Source organism: Mus caroli, unplaced genomic scaffold (assembly GCF_978045245.1).
Source record: "Mus caroli unplaced genomic scaffold, Mus_caroli_1 scaffold_9, whole genome shotgun sequence".
NCBI lineage: Eukaryota > Metazoa > Chordata > Mammalia > Rodentia > Muridae > Mus > Mus caroli.
The window spans coordinates 48,356,145-48,378,268 of NW_028227264.1; positions in this window are offsets into that span (position 1 = coordinate 48,356,145).

Below are 22,124 nucleotides of genomic sequence, written 5' to 3' on the forward strand. Positions count from 1 at the left end.
CTTTGTATTTGTTCCCATATGCTTCAGGATGAAGCTTCTCTTATAATGACTGATCTATAAGTATAGCAGAATGCCATTAGAAGTCATTTTCTTAAAATATTTTTCAATAGTAATATTTGCTTTTACCCTAGAGCCCTGAACTATCCAGTCTGAGACACTATTGTAGACCAAAGACTTTGTGCGTGCCTTGAAGCTTATTTTTCTATTTTGGTGACTGGCTTGGTGTTTATTTTTTGTAATTCAGTAGCCTGCAGAATAAGTATCTGTACCACAGATGAGAGAGTATAAGAGTGAAGGTTGCATGTAGGCTCCACTTCTCCATATTCAGTGGTTACCATAGTTGTTGCATTTAACAATGGGTTCTTATTGTCTGTTTGTGGAGAGGAACCTATCACCTTGGCAACAGCTTGGGTTGTTTAGGTTTTCCCATTGGATCTCTTTGGCCAAAAATTCAATAAGATGAAACTCAATTCCAAATATAAAGGTTTCTAGTGTTTTCCTTCCACAAGGCTAAAGGGATCTGGGTAAGCAGACATTGTGGTATGGGGCAAGCAGCAAGCAGAGACCAGGAGAGCCAACATGGGAGCTAAGTGAGACCAGTGTGGTAGTTGGCAGTCAGAAGAATCAGCCACAGTGTGGTAGTGGGGATGGAGATGGCTCCAGGTGTTTTCCAGGGGGCATGGGCAGTATGGAAGTGGAGTGATGTGCAGCAGTGGTGGCATGATCTGAGAGCTAAATTTCAAGGGGCTGCAGCACAGGGCAAGGAGACCAGGCAAGTGTGCTTCCTAAAATTTCATGCTACAATTTACCTGTGAATTTAATATTTCATTTTTTCTGTTTTTGATAGCTTCATTGTCTTTTCATTGCCTATTCTTTTGAGTAACATGTAGGTTGTATGTATTCCTTGTTACTATGAATGGAACACTGATGAACATAATTGAGGACGTGTCCATGTTATAGAATGAAATATCCTTTGGATGCATGCCCAATAGCTGGATCTTGAAGTAGATTGATTCCAATCTTTCTGAGGAAATGCTACATTGATTTCCACAGTACCTATACTTTGTACTCCCCAAAACAATGAATGGGTAAATGTTCTTCTCATTCTCAACAGCATGAAGGTTCACTCATTTTATCGATGTTAGCCATTATGATGAGTGAAAGATGAATTCTCAAGTAGGTTTGATTTGCCTTTCCCTGATGATTAATTATGCTGAACATTTTTTAAGGGTTTCTCAATCAGTTAAGTTTCATGTATGGAAAATATTTTATTTCAGTCTGAATCCTGCTTTGTAAATGTGTTGTTTGTTTTCTTGATATCTAGTTTCTTGATTTCAGATATATACTTTGTAAAAAAAAATCTTTTCTCATTATATAGGGTGCCACTTTCTTCAAATGATAGTGTCGATTGTATCACTGATGATTTTTGGTTTCATGAGGTCCCATTTATTAATTATCAGTATTAGTCCCTCTGTTAATCGTATTCTATTCAGGGAATCTTCTCCTATGCCAATGTGCTAAGACTATTCCCTATCTTCTCTTCTATCAGGGTCAGTGTATCTGATTTTGAATTGAGGTCTTTGACCCATTAATTAAGTTTTGTGCAAGGTGACAAGTATAGATCTATTTGCATTCTCTTACATGTAGATATTCAGTTAACCAGCAGCATTTGTTGAAGATGCTGTCTTATTCCTGGCTCATTTATAAAAATATCTGACATATTTAGGTGTACAAATTAATACTGAGTCTTTAAATCAATTCAACAGATCCACATGTCTGTTTTGTGCTGATAACACATCATTTTATTACTGTAGCTCTTTAGTACAACTTAAGAGCAGGTATAATGTTACCTCCTACAGCTATTTTGTTATTCAAGATTTTTTGAGATATCCTGGGATTTTTCTGTTTCCATATGAATTGTGTTGCAATTTTTTTAGGGGTTGCACTGAATCTGTAGAATGCTTTTGGTAGGATTTTTCTTTATTAAAACTAATTCATGAGCATGGATGATCTTTCCATTTTTCTGATATCTTCTTCAGTTTCTTTCTTCAATATCTTAAAATTTTTATCACACAAGTATTCTATCATACAAGTATTTCACTTGGTTAGCTAGAGGTATCCCACTTATTTTATATTATTCGAGGCTACCATGAAATGTTATTTCCTTGTTATCTTTTTCAGTCTGTTTATTATTTGTATAAGGAGGAGTACTGATATCTGTGAGTTAACCTTGTATCCAGCTACTTTTATTTAAATGTTTAATAGCTACAACTGTTTAATGCTAGACTTTTTATGGTCACTTCTGTATACTTCATATCATCTGCAAATAAAGATATGTTGAATTCTTACTTTCTAATTTGATCTTCATTTTTCTTATTAATCTAGCTGCAACTTCAAGTGCTATATTAAACAGGAATAGAGAGACTGGACGACCTTATGTTTTTTCTTATTTTAGTGGAATAGCTTTGAATTTCTCTCCATTTAATTTGATGTTGGCTATAACCTTGTGGTAAACTATCTTTACTACATTTAGGTATATTCCTTTAATACCAGATCTCTCCAGGACTTCTATTATAAAACACTGTTGGACTTTTTTCAAGTCTTTTCTGTATCTAATAAAATTATCATGTGGGGTTTATTTTAGTTTGTTTATATGGTGGATTTATTGACTTTGTTTACTGAACCATATCTATATCTCTAGCATAAAGCCTACTTGATCAGGGTGGATGATCTTTTTAATATGTTATTAGATTAAGTTTGTTAGTATTTCTGCACTTATGTTCATAAGGGAAATTGATCTGAATTTCTCTTTCTTCATTGTTTCTGTATGTCGTTTAGACATCAGGGTAACACCTGAGAAATCAAATGAGACAATAGTGTTTCTTGTCCTACTTTGTGGAATAATGTGAGGTATATTTATATAGATAAACTTTGAAATCTTTGAAACTGCTCTAAAACTATTTGGCACTAGGCTTTTGTTGGTTTGGAGACTTACTTTCTGTGATATATATATATATATACATTTATATATAATATATATATACACATTAATATAATATATATATATATACATTACTGGGATATAAATAGATAGGTAGATAGATAAGTATATATAGGTATACATACATGTTTAACTTACTTATATGATCTTATTTTAACTCTATTAAATGGTAGAAACAGTTTCTATCTAGATAATTATTGATTTCATTAAGATTTTCTAATTTAGTGTAGTAGAGGAATTTAAAGTACGTCCTTATGATTTTATTTGCCATATAAAATTATTTCTTGAAGGCTTACTGCTCAATAAATACACATAGTCTTTCTAGATCTTTCTGAACTCTGGCTAGCTGATTCAAATCAGCTGTTCTGGCCCAACCTCTTCTCCAAGATGACTTATTGAAATTGGTTTCTCTTGGCTTCTGACTAAATTGCTCTGCTTGGTGTAGGGGAATTTCCCTTAGTAATTTGATTGGCTGATAAAGACAACAGGAAGCTAATCACTAGGTGAAAATATGGAGGAAGGATCATCCAGGCAGATCATGAAGAGAAGAAGAGAGCAGGGACAGACAAGATGGAGGGAAAAGAAGATGGAGGAAGAAGAAGATGAACCAGAACCATGGTTCTGGTTCTGGAGGAGCCACAAGTAGTTAGAAATTTCCTAGCTGGGCAATAGAGTAGTGAGGTTGTATTTTTGTCTAATCTAAGCATGCAGCTTGCAATTAATTATATTATTGAGTTATGTGTTCTTTGCACGGACATTTTGGGGTTGGAGATTTACCATTACAAATCTGGCTAGAATATTATAAGTTTAGTGTTTTCATTTCTTGGGGCTAAAGGGAGCATTCTGCAGGCCAGCTACAGGAGGTGGATGGCCTGAGAAATGAGAGGGAGCAGCTGTTCCAGGCATTTTAGGAAAACCAGTTGGGGTAGCTTTGTAAGCTTGCACAGAAGCCAGGGCAAGACAGCTGCACAGTGCTAGGCAAGAGTGGGGTGGGGGGTGGAAAACTGCTGATGCCAGTGAATAGCCAGATTTACGTTCATTTTTAAAACTACACACTACAGCTGGGTATCACACTAACTCTGGCAATTGTTCTTATCTCATTCTCTAACTTGTTATATCTTTACCTACAACCAGTCTCTGTAAAACTATCCCAGTAAAATGGCTTCCTTTCCTTTCCTTTCCTTTCCTTTCCTTTCCTTTCCTTTCCTTTCCTTTCCTTTCCTTTCCTTTCCTTTCCTTTCTCCTCTCCTCTCCTCTCCTCTCCTCTCCTCTCCTCTCCTCTCCTCTCCTCTCCTCTCCTCTCCTCTCCTCTCCTCTCCTTTCATTTCTTTCCTTCCTTTTCTTCCTTCCTTCCTTCCTTCCTTCCTTCCTTCCTTTCTTTCTTTCTTTCTTTCTTTCTTTCTTTCTTTCTTTCTTTCTTTCTTTCTCTCTCTCTCTCTCTCTCTCTCTCTCTCTCTTTCTTTCTGTCTGTCTGTCTGTCTGTCTTTCTTTCTCTATTTCTGCTGCTCTCTTAAGTCATCCCTTTCCTGTCCTTTCTCATGAAAGTTGAGTGTATCCTATATCTGATTCATGCTGTCAAATCTTTCTCTGATTCATCACTTTGTCTGCCCCTAAATAAGATGTCACTTTCAAACATGGCTGCTTCCTTCTACAAACTAACTTTTCCCTCATTGTTTGGGATTAAAAATGTATATTCAGAACATGTCTGTGCCCATATTCCAGCCAGAGGGATTAAAGGTGTGTCATTCCAACCAGATAATATAGACCTAGAAGATCTTTGGATGTGATTCCTTGCCACAGCAGCCATGTTGCTGGATTAAAATTTCTTTACCATTGCTGATTTTTTCCAAATAACTGTTTCTTTCATTGATTCTTTGTCCTTTTTTACAGCCCTGAGATGATGATGTTTTTGCCTCCTACTCCCTTTGAGTAAGATTACTTCTTTTCTTATACAAATTTTAGATGCCCTATTAAGTTACTCATATGAGAGCTCTCCATTTTACTATGTAGGCACTTGCCTCTGGAACTGCTTTTTTTGTGTCCTATAACTTAGTATATGTGGGGCATTCATTTTCATTTAATTCCAGATTTTTTTTGTTTGTTTGATTAACTTTTATATTTACTCCTTTTTCATTCTGTAGTGAATTTTTCAGTTACCATTGATACATAACATTTTTGTTGTTTCTATTGTTGTTAATATCCAGTTTTAATCCATATAGAAGGCAAGGAGTTATTTCAGTTTTCTTGTATCTACTAAGACTTGTTTTGTGTCCACTTATGTGATCAGTTTTGGATAAAGTTCCATGAGGTTCGGTGAAGGTTTATTATCTTGTGTTTGATACTGAAGTCTCATATTCTCAGTGTGAGAATATGTAATTTCAATTGTAATATTGTTTCTTTAACAAACTTGGTTATCCTTGTGTTTGCTTCACAGATGTTAAGAATTGCAAAATCCTCTTAGTGAATTTTTTTCTTTGATGAGCATATATGTCTTTCATTATGTTGGGTTTGAAGTCTATTTTGTCAAATATTAAAATGTCTACATCAGCTTTCTTTTTAGATAGGTAAATATCTTTACCTATCTATTAAATTGAAGTGATGTCTGTTGTTGAGATTAAGGTGTGTTTCTTGGATGCAGGAGAAGGATGGTTCCTTTTTTTATATATGTTCTATTAGATTGTGTGTTTTATTGAGGAATTGAGACCATCAATGCTGTGTAATATCAATGAGCAGTATTTGTTGATTCATCTTGAAATACCTTTCATAGTGCTGCATTTGTAGATAGATAATGTTTAAAACTGTTTTATCACAGAGTGTCTTATTTTGTCTACTTATTTTGATTGAGAGTTTTGCGGGTTCTTGTAGCCTGGGCTGACAGATTCTATAGACTCTTAGAGTCTATAGAATACATTTCTGTGCCCTTCTGGCTTTTAGGATCTCTATAGACAAATCAGGTGTTATTCTAATAACTCTGCCTTTATATCTTTCTTGAACATTTTGCCTTGCACCTTTTAATATTCTTTCAGCTTTTAATATTCTTTCTTTGTTCTGTTCATTTGTGTTTTGATTACTGTTTGTGAAGGGTCTTTCTTTTCTGGTCTGGGCTACTGAGTATTCTATATGCTTCTTGTAACTTGATAAGCATCTCCTTCTTTAGGTAAGGAAACCTACTTCTATAATTTGGTTGAAATTATTTTCTGTTACTTTGACTTGGGTTTGTACTTATTCCTTTATTCCTAGTAGTCTTAGATTTGATCTCTTCATAGTGTCCTAGATTTCTTAGAAGTTTTGAATCTGAAGGTTTTGTTTGTTTTGTTATGTTTTTGTTTGTTTTTTCATAATGTTTTTATTGATTATTTGGGAATTTCACGTAGTGAAACCTTTATTACACTTTGTCCAAGTCATTTCAGATCTGCTTGTATACCCTTTTGACTGCTCCCATAAAAGAAAGAAAAAAAGTTTAATTTGTGTAGTCCATATACTCACTGGATCGTGGCCAAACTCCTAGTGGCCAGCTCCTTAAAGAAAACGGAATCCTTCCCCACCTATTCTCCACCAGAAGCCATCAACTGTGAAGAGCTACATTTCAGCATCCTTATTGCAATTTTTTTTTATGGTTTTAGAGCTTTACTATAGAAAGGCAGGGAGAAAGAGAGAAGGTAAAAGAAAGAGAGAGGCCTGCCATGGCCATGTGGAGAGAAGGGGCGATGGAAGGGGGGAAAAGAGAGATAGAGATGAGAGTAAGAAATGTGAGAGCTTACAGCTCCTAGTCAAGGTCAGATGGGGGTACTTGTTCAGTCTTCTTTCTTCACTTGTAGGCACATAGCTTGTCAATTAAAACAGTGGACCAGACCAACCATTCAAGTAGACACAGGGGACACAAAATAGAAATTTTGGAGAGTGCAGAAGGACCTAAAATCCTGCAGTGCAGATGCTGAAGGAGCAAAGAGAAGAGGAAGAGGGTGTGCTTGCACTGGCAGGATCAGCAGGATGGCCTGTGAGCCAGGGAATGTGAGGTTAGTCGGAGTTCTGCGACTATGACTAAGTTCCCCAAGGGATCTTACAAGAGGGGAGGATTAGTCTGGCTGTGATTTCAAGAGATGGTTGCTAGACTTTGTCAATGTGGGCCAGAGGGAGGCAGCGTGTTATGCTAAGAAACATGGGGCAGAGCTAGACTGCTCTCTCATGGTAATCCAAGGAGAGAGAGGGGAGTGGTTGGGCTGGGGTTTCCACAGCCTCCCTGGAAAGCAGGCCCTTGGTGTATAATATACTTCCAGTAGCTGGGCAACAAAGACAAGAGGGTCAGGAGTTCAAGGTCATCTAAGTACATATGAATTTGAGGCTTTCGTGGGCCCTGAGACTTTGTCTTAAGCAAGCAAACAAGCAAACAGACAATAACAAAGAGCAAACCCAAAACAAAAGACCTAAAAAAAAAAAAAAAAGAACCTTATTGCAGTTTTTAAGTGTTCTTTTTGATGGCCTAATGTCTAATAGAGACTGTTAATTTGGGGAAGGGGAAGAGTTGTCACAGAGGTCTTTTATGTCCTTCATTTTCAACTGAATCTACAGTCATCAATACCAAAACAAAACTATCTTCCATGCCCTTTACAGTCAACAGGAACATGGATCATGGTGGGAAAATTCCTAAGGGCAAAATCTACCACTTACCAAATAGCCTTCTGGGGCATGGCCCTTTATGAAGAGCTCTCTTCAATGGCAGGGTTTCTCCTTCTCTGACCTTGTCTGGTTAGTTCAATAATCCCTACACCTCTACGTGCAGGATATCATATATCCTTGGTTACAGGTTCAACTTCCTTTCTCCTCATAAGGACCTGTTCAGATAGCACCTGAGACTCTGAAATGCTTCCCCATGCTAATGAGGCATTTCAGTGTCCTAAGACTTCAGCCAATTGTTGAGTTAGGATGCCCAGAGTTTGCTCAGGGCTCAGACCTCTTAGGGAGGCTGGACAGGGAAGTTTGATTGCACTTACCTCACACTAGTGACAGGCGGGTGTCAGACTATGAGAAACTGCTGGACACTGGTCCAGGGTCGGAGAGCACAGTCTGAGGTCCCCACGGACTGCAGGAGCTGGCTCAGGGATCTCTGGGCCTGCGTGGAGGCCAAGGCTGTCCAGTTCTCAGGCTCCTGAGCACGCGGGCACCACTGGGAGCTGCGGAAGAGCTGAGAATAGAGGGGGGACCCACAGACAGGCTGGATCTAACCAGGGACTGGGGAAAAGAGGAAAGAGCTTCAGCTGGTCAGGAGGAGAGAGGAGAGGAGAGTCCTTGGCTTGCTCAGAGGGTGGCTGACTTGGCTTGGTGGAGGCAGTGGCTGGGAGCTGTGAGAGGCTTTCTGTGGGAGATTAGGTGGCTGGCTGTTTAGATGAAGGCCAGTTCCATTGCTCACCAGGACAGATCCTGATGAAAAGAGGCAATCCATGGATTTAAGACATTATTGTTATGGAGGAAGGTAGATGAGTAAAGCCATACCCCACTTTCTCGGGCGGGCCTGAGCATGCTTTAACTAAATTCTCCACTGGAATTTTGTGGAATCAGGAGTATTTTAGATGTAACATGTTTTTTCTTTTTTTTTTTTGACAAATATATCCATTTCTTCTATCATGTCTTAAATGCCTGAAATTCTCTCTTCCATCTCCTGCATTACATTGGTGAGACTTGCCTCTGAGGTTCCTAAATTTTTCATTTCCAGATTTCCCTCAGTTTTATTTTTATTATTATATTTTTCACTTTCACATCTTGAAATGTTTTATATTATGTCCTTTCATTGTTTTCTTAGATTTATTTATTTATTTGTTTGTTCAGTTGTTTATTTGTGTGGAAGTACCTGGGAGGGGGTAGAAAATAAATCAATGGATGAAACCACATCAATTTATGCAATAACACTTTTAAATGTGAGTTATTACTTATCACTGATCACTATAAGGCTTGGCCCTGAGTAATTTGGCCTGCTTCTATAGATATGAGACTAAACTTGTAAGTGCTTGAAAAGATGAAAATCAGAGCCTATACTGTCAACAGCATTAATATAAAGCATAAGCTTGGAAAACATTCAGATTATAAGTCACAAAGGGAGCAAGAAGCCAAGAAGAGTTTTAGAATTGTACTCAGTAATAGTCAAACTACTGCATCTAGAGCAAAAGACAATTTTTATCAAAATGCAGATAAGCAACAATTAAACTGTAATTGATAATCCTTTAAAAGGAAGAATTTATCCAAATGTCAGGTCATAAAAAACAGCATTAAAATCACCCACCATTTTTTTTCTCATTTAGTTAAGTAGAAGTGAAAACTTGTTATATTTCTTGATCAAGGATTTTAATTTAATAAATGAGTAACATAGCATTTGCGGGTTTATAAAATAAATATGTACACCCAAAGCAGACAAATCTACTTAAAACCCAAACTGTATTCATCTGTTTACAAAATATTGTAATGGTAGAAAGATATTTTAGGTTGAAATGTATTTAAAAGCACTATTATATGCTGCTAATTAGTAAACACCTGATCAATCTTTTATAATAAATTAATTATAGAAAATGTACATTGAATAGTGTGTTGCCTTTTAATTTGAGAGGATGTGCAGTCATCTAAAAGTCTGGCATTTCAATAAAGTACAAGTGAGGTGGAAATGCCTAGCCTAAATGCAGTCACACCATTGCATGGGCTTGTTGGAGACCATACTGTGAGAAAGTAAGCCTTTCTCAGTTTCCCACCCTAATAAGCCAAATGGCCTTGTGTTAGTTAAGGAGCTGGTCACCTCCTCCTCCTCCTTACCTCTTCCTGGCACCAGAGACCCTAAAAGCTGAATTATAGTCCCCTCTTCCTTATCTGTTCCTGACTCCCAAGACTTCTAAGGACGTGAGTTATGTGCTGAGAACCAGGACTGTTAAGGAGGAATCTACATTCCGGAGATAAGACTCAGAGTGCCTCCCGCCTGCAGTCTGAATTCGGCCTTCATGTCCCCAGATGCCCACTTCTTTGTTCTTTGTTAATTCCCCCTCAGCCCCTCCCTATTTCCCCTTGCTGTGTGCTTATAACCTGGTGTTTCAGCCTAATAAACTGAGACCTTGACAGGAATCCTCCTTGGTCTCTGCTCTTCTTTCTCGCTCATTTCTCTTTCAGATTTGCGGTCTCCCTCGCACCCACGAATAACTGGGTCCTGCTGGACGGGACATGGGCTGAGGCCCCAACTAAGTGAAAAGGATAGAAAGTGGGCACTGACTGTCATCTTCTGCTTCTTAACGGTACCTACAATTTGGCCAGTTGCTTCATGTTTCTGATGCTTACTATCCTGCCATGACTGACAGCACATGGAACTGCGAACCAAAGTAAACCTTCACTTCCTTGAGTTGCTTTTGTTACATGTTCTGTCACAGAAAAAAGAAACATTATATTATATGTATTATATATGATATATAATTTATTATATAACTCATTCCATCTAAAATAGTTTTACGTCTACCTACTAAAAGAGTTGTTTATTTACTTTGCTATACAAGCAACTCAAAACATTTCATGTCTTTGTCAATCAAGGTTTTTATTATCCATACAACAAAGTGTCCATTTCTCTTTTTCTTACTTCTCTGACAATCTTATTCTGTGTTATTTCTGAGTTTAACTATTCTAGGTAAAGCACACAAGTGGAATAAAACAATGTTTGCCTTTTTGTGCTCAGTTTATTCTCTTAGCATCATTTCATTAAGTATCATCCATGCAGTAACCTGTGACAAAACTCCTGTTTAAGGCTGAGCAACAATCTGTTGTGCATGCATATGGTACCATTTACACACTCATACCTCTGTGCACAATCAAGTTGCTTCCATCTTTTGTGCATTGTGAATCATACTATTATGAATATGGATGTGCTCAAAATATCCAAGATTTTTTTTCTTAAGTGCTAAGAATGACAACTATATTGGAAGTGTACAAAACTATAAACCAATAAATTAAACATTATGCTCTGGACAATAGATTAACAAAAGTTTAAGTAAAGTAAAAACAGTCAATTTAGCAGTTTTTATCAAGTTCAGCATAAAATGCCATGTGCTTGCCAAATATATAATTAGTAGGATCTTTTGGAAAATGAAAATAATGTGCTTCAATTTTACATATATTACATATGTAAATGCTTTGAATGCTACTGAATTTATTGAATAATTAAAAACTAAACAAAACCATTGATTAAAATGTTTAATGTGATACAAGGACATTTCTGTTGTTCTTCATTATGATAAAATTCCAGAAAATAAAGGGTCCGAATTAGTAATAGTGATTATTGTAAGTACTCCATGAGCTATTTGTAAAATAGAACCTGAAGGTTCTAACAAACTACATACGTTGGATGAGAAAAACAACCTAAACATATGGCTACTTCTACAGCTATATCTTAGCAGATGGTTAATACTAAACTTAAAAAACTGAAATGAATCTCTTAGCATCTTAATATACCGTGTGATCTCATTTACCTGCTCAGTGAATCCACATCTTTCTATAATATACATCGCTTAAAACTTGGCTGTAAGAGCCAAGACCATAGAAAACTGTAAGAACAGAAAGCAAAAAGAACCATAGCAAGTGACCCCAATAGACCCTTACCTGATATGCTCCTAAGTCTTGAAACAAAGGTACAATAATACACCAAAAGAGCAGCCTGGTGACAAGTTCTACTAGCTTATTCTTACCCTGACAAGCACATACAATATAGGAAGCTGATAAAGGCAGGATTAATGTTAATTCTTCTGTTCTCTAAATCCATAGACTAACAGTCTCTAAGAGTAATGACCTATGCAAGAAAGTAAGCACCCTCCCTCAGCCATCTCTAATGTTTAGCCGAAAATTACAAAACTAGGTATTACAGTCCAGAAAGAACAAAAGTTTTAAATTTTAATTATCTACAGTCCAGAGATATTTTAGTTATCTGTGCACAAAAAACAAATTATTTTTATTGTTATTAAATAAAACAAACAAGGATTTCACAAAAATTAATTATATTCTTCAGGTAAATAAATGTTTAGCAGATATAAAGAGGATTACTCAGTGAAAAGAGATAGCAAAATGTGCGGAGATAAATCATCTGTTAAATACATTTGATTTCTTCTCATTGTTTGCAGAAGTTACATTCTAGTGGGCCCTAAACTCCTGAAGGAAACTTAAGATTGGGTTGTGGTGATGATCTAGTCACAGCACTCTCGGTAATTAACATACTACATGCATTCTATAGCCTTTGTGCCATGTCATGCTACACTGGTGACTCTCGTCAGGGCTGAACACTGTCCTTTCTCTTACATAGCACATCAACATTTTGTTATTTTCTTCCTCATTCCCATTTTATTAAAAATAGGCTCTTTTCTCATACAAAATAACTTGATCACAGTTTCCTCGACTCCTCCCGACTTGTCCAGACTCCTATCTGTCTCTCAGTAAAACACAGCCTTCTAAATAATAAGAAAGCATACCAAGATAAAATAGAATAACACAAGACAAAAATATAACAAATCAAAATTGAACAAGGCAGACCAACAAAAATAAATAAAGACCACAAAGAAGGCCCAAGAATCAGAGGCCTACCTTTTCACACACTTGGCCGTAATGTAAAAAGGCTAAACTGAAAGCTATACAATGTATGCTGAGGACCTGGTGCAGACTCCTGCAGCCCCTAACACTTCACAGGTATTTTTGAGATGCTTCGGTATCATCACAATCTACAGAACCCTCTTTATTCAACAGTTTCAGATTTTCTCACATTGCATGGCCTTTTGCAACATGTAAGTTACTCAGCACAGAGTTCATGTACCCAAAGCCGGGTAATGCAGCCATGACTTTGCTTTCAGCCTCACAAAAGTGCCATCTAGTATTCTTGGGGTAGTTTGAATATGTTTGGCCTGGGGAGTGGAAATATTAGGAGGTGTGGCCTGACTGTAGTATGTGTGGCCTTGTTGGAGGAAGTGTGTCACTTTGAGGGTGGACTTCTGTGCCCAGCACAGAAGAGACCCTCCTCTTGGCTGCCTACAGAAGAGCCAGGCTTCTACTGGTTACCTTCAAAGCAAGATGTAAAACTCTCAGTATCTCCAGCTCCTTGTCTGTCTGGATGCTGCTATGATTCCTGCCATGATGATAAAGTACTAAACCTCTGAAACTGCAGGCCTGCCCCCATTTAAATGCATTTATAAGAGTTACCTTGGTCATGATGTCTCTTCACATCAATGGAAACCCTAACTAAGACATATGCTATTGAAAAAGTTGTTTGTGGGGGGCTTTCATAGGCAGATCAAAGGATGGGTTTCTTTGTTTTTGTTTTTCATTTTCCTTGTGTGTTTGTTTGTGGCTGTGCAGTGTTATTATCTATTAATGTTTCTCTTATGGCAAGTACCTCTAGAGCTTAAGCCCAAAGGAATCTGAGACTATAGTCATAGTTTTCCTGTAAGGCACATACCTGCCAACTTCTGCTTTAGAACACTAGACAGCAAGCCCATTGTACCATGCAAGGAGACGACTGAAAAAATGAAAACTCTGAGGAAAGTGTAAAACTGTGGGAAATATGGCACTAACAAGATCTGAAAAGAAATCGTGGACATGAAGAAAGGTAGGGAAGACAATGTCACATTCCTTTTCCAAGAACATGTATGGTGGACAGCAGACTAATTTTTTCAGTCTTGTGCATGTAAATAAATGACTATAAAGGACAGAATATTAATTTTGAATTGCAAATATATGTTCTTCAATAAACAGAAATTTTTAGCTAGGCTTTAAGGTGTACGGCTGAAAGAATTACATTAGTGTTATAGGCTTGAGAACTACATAGATACTGAAGGTGTCAGAACTGTTCCATATAGTGCTCACTCACTGCAGGATCTGCCCGTAAGCAGCTGTTTCTTAATGCCATATGTAATTAAGTTCAACACAAAGTAGAAATTCAAAATCGTACAAGTAACTGATTTTCATTACCAATCATTATAAGCGCATAGCAGGTTTCTTTTTTCACTTAAAACTTAGACCCAAAAAATGTTAAATCTTTACAATTGAAAAAGTTAAATGACATGAGTTGATCATAAATCATGGACCTGTAAGTGAACTTGAATTTTCTGCTTTTACTGTTCACTATAAGAGGTTATTATAGTCTCATCCAAAATTATGGCTCAGCCAGACCTGTGAAAATTTCCAACCCCAGGCTCCACTGATCCCTAGGGCAAGGCCACTGGAGTCTAGCTATAGAGCACAGATTAAGTATAAATCCAAGGAACCTGAGCACTGTGGTGTTTCATCTCCCTGACAGCAGGAAAAGCTGTACTTGCCCTTTCTCTCTCCATGTAACTGTTCACCAGAGATTTTGAAAAGTAATAAGTTCCAAAAGGACCGATATTTAAAATGAGCTTATCACGAAAAATCAATATAAAACAGACCTAATTTATATACATATTTTATTTCTGTAGTTCTGATGTATATATGCACCTATGAGATGACTATCAGAACTAAGGTCATAAGTATATAACCTTTAGAATTCATAACTCTTTCTTCCAACCCAGTCTCACCTATCTCCTCATCTCCTGTTTACATCTTTGGATGATCTGATTTTTGGATGATCTGATTTGTCACTATTAATTAATTTTCTCTTTCACAATTTTAATAACCTGGAAGGAGAGTACTGGGCACTTTTATAAAACAGGTTTTTGAGATTCATCATTGTAATGGCATATGTCAAGAGCTCAATTCTTTTTATTGTTGACTACAATTAACTTGAGTGTGTTGTATTTAGTACAATTGTTAGTTTGTTGACCTGCTGACAAACATTTGTGTTATGTTGTCTTGAGGGCTACTGAAAATAAAGTGGCTTAGAATAACTGTGTAGGGCTGGAAAGATGGCTCAGTGGTTAAGAGCACAGACTGTTCTTCTGTAGGTTCCGAGTTCAATTCCCAGCAACCACATGGTGGCTCACAACCATCTGTAATGGGATCTGATGCCCTCTTCTGGTGTGTTTGAAGACAACTACACTGTACTCACATACATAAAATAAATAAATAAAAACTTAAAAATAGGAAGAGAGAGAGAGAATCACTATGTGAAATTTTGCAAGAACAGTACTGCTCCACAGGGTTTCTTGAACAAAGTGAGCTGACCCTGGAGTTAAAGTGTAAGCTTGCAACCCAAAAGACAGAAAGCTGTCTTACAAAATTATCCCCTTTTACATTCAAATTACCAGAATGTGAAGACATCTGCTTCTTTTCATTCTCTGTCACTTGGTATGTCCCAACTCTCTCCACTTTGGCTACTCCAGGATGTATGTAGTGTGCTGCGGATTTAATTTGCATTTTCCTAATGTCTCTTCATGTATTTGCCATGTATAAGTCTTCTTTGGTATGTGACTGTTCAATTCTGTGGTCTTGCTCATTTTTTTAAAAACTTCATTTTATGTGTATTGATGTTTTGGATACATGCCAACAGGTGCAACACATGCTAATCTGGTGCCTGGGGTAGCCAGCAAAGGGCACAGGACTTGCCCTGTTCCTGAGCTGGAGTCACAGGTGATTGAGGGTACCATGAATGAAACTCTGGTCCTCCAAACATGAGCACACATAACTTCTCTCACTAGAGGAAAAGAAAGTATCTGAAATAAATAGTGCTGGGAAAGTTAGATGTCCACATGCAGAAGAAAGAAATTAAATCTACATGTATTAACTTGCATAAAAATTAACTCCAAAGGGGTAACTGTTAACTTCACTTTTTTTCTGTTCAAATTCTTTTTATTTATTAGAGGTCCTTCACATTTCAATCTGAATTTTGGAATCAATTATCAGTGGGCAGGGAGACAGACTTCTTGGGTTTTAATTTGGATTTCACTATATTTATGGGTCAATGTATATAACAATAACACTATGAATTGTCTGGATCACCAACATATTATGTGGCTACATGAATTTGGGAAGTTAATTTCTTTCTACAATATGGTATAATCTGTGAGTAGGCTAAAATCCTTTTTATTATATAAATTCATTTTCCTTGCTATTATATTGTTTTCCAACTTCAGTTTTATTTATTCATCACCAGCATTTAGAAATACAATTAGTGATTGCATAACATTTATTCCATAGCCTTGTTTTGTTCACTATGGCCTATCTGTCTTCCTTCCTTCCTCCTTCCTTCCTTCCTTCCTTCCTTCCTTCCTTCCTTCCTTCCTTCCTTCCTTCCTTTGTTTCTGTCTTTTCCCTTCTCTTCCTCATCTTCCTACTTTCCCTCTTACTCCCATTCCTCCTCCTCTTCACCTTCTTTTTTATCATGTGCTTCTGGCTCATCATGTCTAAAGGAGATGTCCTGTTCTCTCTTCTTTCTCCTTCTTCCTCCTTCTCCTCTTTCCTTCTTTTTCTTCCTCTTTCTCTTTTCTTGTGATACCTACCTATGACCCACAGCCTGGTAACCAAAGCCCCATCTACCTCTATTCTCCAGTAATTGGCTGTATTACAACTGAATTGATGAAGTCAAGTGGCTACTGTTGGTACCAGGACCTCTGAAACCAGTGACATCACAAATAGGCGACAGTGCAACCTGTACAACTGTTGTCAAGGCAACAGTCACCATTTCCCCTGAATCTACTTGGCTCAACTCCCACCTGTGACTATGTCATTATCTGCATCATATAAAAGGAAGACCCTCTGATCCTGCTCTCTTTCTTCCCCACTTCTCTTTTTGCCACCACCTTGCCCTTCTCTCTCAATAAACCTCACATGGAACTGTTTGGGCTGGTGTGGTCTTTCTGGAGCCACACAATGATCACAACATCGGTGTGGTGACTCGGGTATTGCTATGCACGGGAGCTACAGAGTCCAGGCGGCCTTCACCGCCTGGCGCAACCATGAAGCCAGAGCTACTGCCAGCTGGCATGACTGTGAAGAACCGACTCTACGTGGATTGTTGCCACCGCCATCACTGCCTACAGCTACTGCTATACCATGTGGACTCCATCTGCTGACACCCGCTGTCATCTACCATGTAGATTTCCACTATTGCCACAGACCATCACAGCTGCTGAGAGACTCACAGACTTCTACCACATAGCTGTGCCACCATGGCCCACCATGTGTAGCTAGTCTCTGGCCACACCAGTCCCACAGTTTGCAGAAGCTCACAAACACACACCGACATGTTTATTAGTAAAGAGTTTCTCCAATTGCCAGGAGGGACCCTAAATGCCCAGATAGCTCCTGGCCAGCCGTTTTTGGGCTGAGGGCTTGGCCACCAGACGAATGAAAAATGAAATAAAAAGAAAAAGAAAGGATATGACTTCTCTTAGGTATGGTGGAGATGAAAGTTAATTATAGATGTGTGGGAGAGCATAGCCAGAGTCAGAAACAACATGAGAGAGTCCAGTGTGGAGATGACCAAACTGAGCTGGTCCATGTGGTGAAAGGAGGAGGGGAAGGAAGACAGGAGAAGGGGAAACTGGTTGCAGTGCCAGGAAGGCAAAGGTATAAGGGGCAGCATATGCCAGGTATGTTCTGTAATAAGCAGGGACTGAGGGTTCCTGGGGGAACCGAGAGGCCGTTTCTACTTTGATATGTTAAATAGGCACCTCAGCTGTTTGTTCCAGGTTTGAAACTTAACATATTGTGTGTGTGTTGTATATTACTTGACATCATTGAAATTTACCCATTCATTCTTCATTTTTCATTAACTTGCAAATAAGCTTGTATGTGTTTATCTGTTGGGATTGGTCTAGTAGTGTGTATCCAAATGCTAAATTCTGAACCTCAAGATCTAGTTGCCCCCAACAGAGTGAATTCTCACATATATCAGCCTATGTTGTGTAAACCTTGCTTCCAAATTTAAATCTATTGGTTAAATAAAAGTGACTACACACACACACACACACACACACACACACACACCCATGAGACTCAAATAGCAAGTATTTGGGAAGCACAGCTGGGGAATTAACAGCCTAGCATATAGAAAAATAGATTAGGGGTAATTCACCCAGTAATTCGGTTAAAGTTGATTAAATAAATCCTTAGAACTTTGCCTTGATTACTGGGGCAGTAGCCAGGTCATATTAAGAACTATGGAGTTAATTAATAACTTTTAAAGCAATATTTATCATATGAAAAATGATACTTTCCAATATACATACATAGTGCAGAATTTAATCTAAACATATATATTAAGTCGCCATTTTTGTTATTAAGTCGTGGTCTTCACACACAGAATTTTCCTGGAATAGAATATATCATCTTAAGCAGTAATTACCATGGGGTAATTAGATTACTTGAATTTATTTCTCATAACACTAATTTTATGTTCTTTTAACAAGTTATCAACCTGCCAACATCCACAACTCTGTTTTTTATCAAATCAGTGGTTTCAGAGTCCACTGTTATCACTGAGGTTATAAAACAATTGTCTTCTGGGTACTGATTTATTCTACTCAGCATAATGCCCAGAACCATACACATTCACCACAAAGATGAATGATTCTCCTTTTATAAACAATATTTCACCCTGAATATCTACCACATTCCTTTATATTGCTTATTTTTTAATTTGATATGTGGGACCACAAAACAATTTAGTTAGAATTAAGTTTGTACCAATTAAGCAATGCCCTCCTAAGAAATTACTCAGTATTCAGAAATTATGAGGTTTTCCAACCTAGTTTATGGGACACTCATTATTTCTGACTGTGTTCAACTTGTCAGGGTATTATTATTATTATTATTATTATTATTATTATTATTATTATTATTATTATTTCAAGGTGTCTCCCTATCCAAACAGGTTCCTAGTGTATATGTACTGATTTGTTTACTAAATATCTGAAGAACATGCCTCAGAAGTAGGTGTTTCTTTCTGTTCATACCCCCTAGTATGTCTACTTCTTTTCTCTGGGAACCCTGGATGCCCTGACCTCCTCTGCCAGACACCTCCAGACTCTGTAAGTACTTCTCACCCTACACTGCAGTCTGGCAGCTGTCACAGAGTGGCATCCTGAGCCAGCAGACAGGCTTATCTCATGTTTACTGCCATTCATGAATTACCTTGTTTGCTGTTTGTATTTAGATAGTTAGCCTGATACCTTATTTTAGAATCTTTCAAGTAACAATATTGATCTGTTCACTTGTTTTACACTTGCATGAGAGATAGCATTCCTAGACAAATACATAACTACTTTCCAACAAAATATAAAATTTGAGCTATTGAAGAGGACTTGAATCTCTGAGGTCATCTCTGAATACCTAATGTTTAATTTTAAATGTATTTATTTAAAGACAGACTGCCAATATTTTAACGATATGCCATTAAAAGCACTAGGTGATATTTTTGTGAATATATATATATATATATATATATATATATATGTGTGTGTGTGTTGTGTGTGTGTGTGTGTGTGTGTGTGTGTGTGCATATTTACAGAGATTGGAGATAACTTTCAAAGTAGTAGCCACTCGACTCCTCGACTCCATCAAGCCTATGGTAAATTTAATATAAACAAAAGATTGTTAAATTTCAAACCTGGAACAAATAGCTGAGGTTCTCATTTAATATATCAAAGTGGACATGGCTTCCAGGTTCTCCCAGTACCCTTATTCCTCCCTGTATAGCTGGCATATCTGTAGGCTTTAATTTTTTCTAAGCCTCCTTTTAGTAAATATTCTTAAATGCTTTAACCTCCCTTCTAGCCCACCACCCACTAGAGGTAGTAGAAAGAAAAGGCTAAGAGAGCAAAGAAAGTTGTGGATCTGTTTAGAAATTGTTCTTTGGAGCTAATCTAATCTGTTTTGTCAGAATATCAGCATCTCAGTTCAAGTGTATCAGCAGTGACAGCTTGATCCACTTGCAAACATTATTCATGAATCAGCCACAGCGGGTTGATCCAGAAGAAACCGCAAGGCTCTCCCAATTGACCTGAGTTTGGGTAAATGTTAAGAAGTCACCATAACAGCACCAGAAGATTTTGGTGTATTTCTCTCTATGTAATCATGACAGACAATGATTGGTAAGACGTATCAATACCACACAGCATAGTCAGCAAAGACCAGCTTCAGCAAAGCCCAACAATGATCAGCAAAGAATGGCAAGGCATACTATCTGTTGGACTATATTTATATCCTTTCCAAATATCACATATTCTCTGAAGCATCTGTTCTAGTAAAACATATTCTCTTTTCTCAGGATGCCTCCAGAAAAACACCACGTGTCTGTTCTTTGCAAACTATCTTACCACGTGTCTGGCTGCTGTACCTGGTTTCCCTCTCTCCCTTCTCCCCCCCCCACACCCCCCCCCCACACATGGACCAGCTCAGTCTGGTCATCTCCACAGTGGACTCTTCCAGATGTTTCAGACTCTTCCTCTGCTCTCACACATATCTATAATAAACTTTCTCCTCCACCATACCTCAGAGCAGTCATGTCCTTTCCTTTTCTTTTAGCTTCATTTTCTTTTCATTCATCTGGTGCCAAAGCCCTAGGAATGGCTTAAATTAGTTCCCTCCCAAAGAACTTGCTGCTGAGAATCAAGCTGTTGATCTGACTATCCTAAGGGATATATGGATGGATGGATGAATGGATGGATGGATGTGTACAAACACACACACACACACACACACACACACACATATATATATGCCTCTTCAGCTGCTTCTTCCTACCACCTTAACTAAACATCCATCTCTCTTCACCTACTCAGTAAGTGTCGTCTCTCCCCACAATACTATTTTGGGCCACCTACAATGTGAACATCTTCCTCTTCTGACCTTCTGGACCCCAATATGTGAGTGAAAGTATTTACTAAGACATGTAGAAGAATTCAATTCAGCAACATGACTGCTCTGCCGAAAGACCACACACCTTTGATCCATCTGAATGGAATAAAGACATGCCCTTAGTACAAAACTTTATGGTAAAATTAGTTTGTAGAGGGCAGACAAATTCACCAATCTGAGAAAGATTTGAAGGAAAGAGTCAGAGAGAAGATATACCCAACTTCCAAGAGAACAGCACAGAAGAGAAAAGTTATTCAAGAACAGTGCAGTGAAAGAGTCTGTCAGGTTTGTTCTGTTCATTGAGTTCAGTTGAGTGAAGTCAGTTCAGTCAGTCAGTAAGGAGTCAGTACACTTAGTGCAGTGCAGAGGAGTTGAGTTAATTCCTCAAGTTATACAGTTCAATGTAGACCAGAAGAGGTAGTTGAAGCCAGAGAATAAGAAGTCAGAAAATTACAACAAATTGCCAGAGTTAGTTTGAGGCAGAGCAATTCAGGAAGAAGGTGAAAGAATCCAGATTCAATCCATGGGCTTAAGGAGGAGTTTGAGCCAGAATAGCTGAGTTGAACCACCAAGCCAAAGTTCAGAAAAAAACTAAAAAGGGTAAGCTTATTTAGCATTAAGCCTCTGAGACATAAATTACATAAAGAGAATAAAAGTGACTTTCACAAATACACTTGTACCTCTTCTGATGTTTTCTCCTTAACCACTTGTTTCTATATTTCTACTTAGTAAAGGCTGATAAGGAGCTCCTTGCTTTGAGTAGCATTAGTTGGAAAGCCACACTGATGTGTCTGGAATCTTCCTTTCACCATAGCCGGCCCTCAGCATGTGGAAGTCACATCTCTTTTTTGATGTGGGACATTTCACTCTGACAACTCTCTCAGGCCACTTGGGGATACTCCAGATTGAAATTCTTGTTACTGTGACACTTAACCTCCTCCACTTCATCATGGATGGCTACCCTCATGTTTTTCCTAGAACTTTCTTAACCTTCCTCTAGAAGCTTCCTATATGTTCCTGGGTCTGTGACCCTTTCCTTGCCCCTTCTCTTGGAGCAATTTGGTCTACCTCTACTTGTACCCTCCTGGCTCATAAGTTTCTAATTTCCTTGCCTTTTCCCAGGAGCTCCTAAGTCCTACAGCTTCTCTATGCCTTAATGACTTCCGCAGTATTGGAACCCACCCTCTGGTAAAGTTCCTGTCTCTTAACTGTCTAACTCTCCCTAATTCAGAGTTCTTTTTGTAGCACTTCCTCATTTCCTCCTTGGAGGCAATTCCTTTCTTGAACTCAGATATTTTGTCTTATTGAAAACAACTCTCTGTCTTACTGAAAACAACTTGGCCTCAGTATAGTT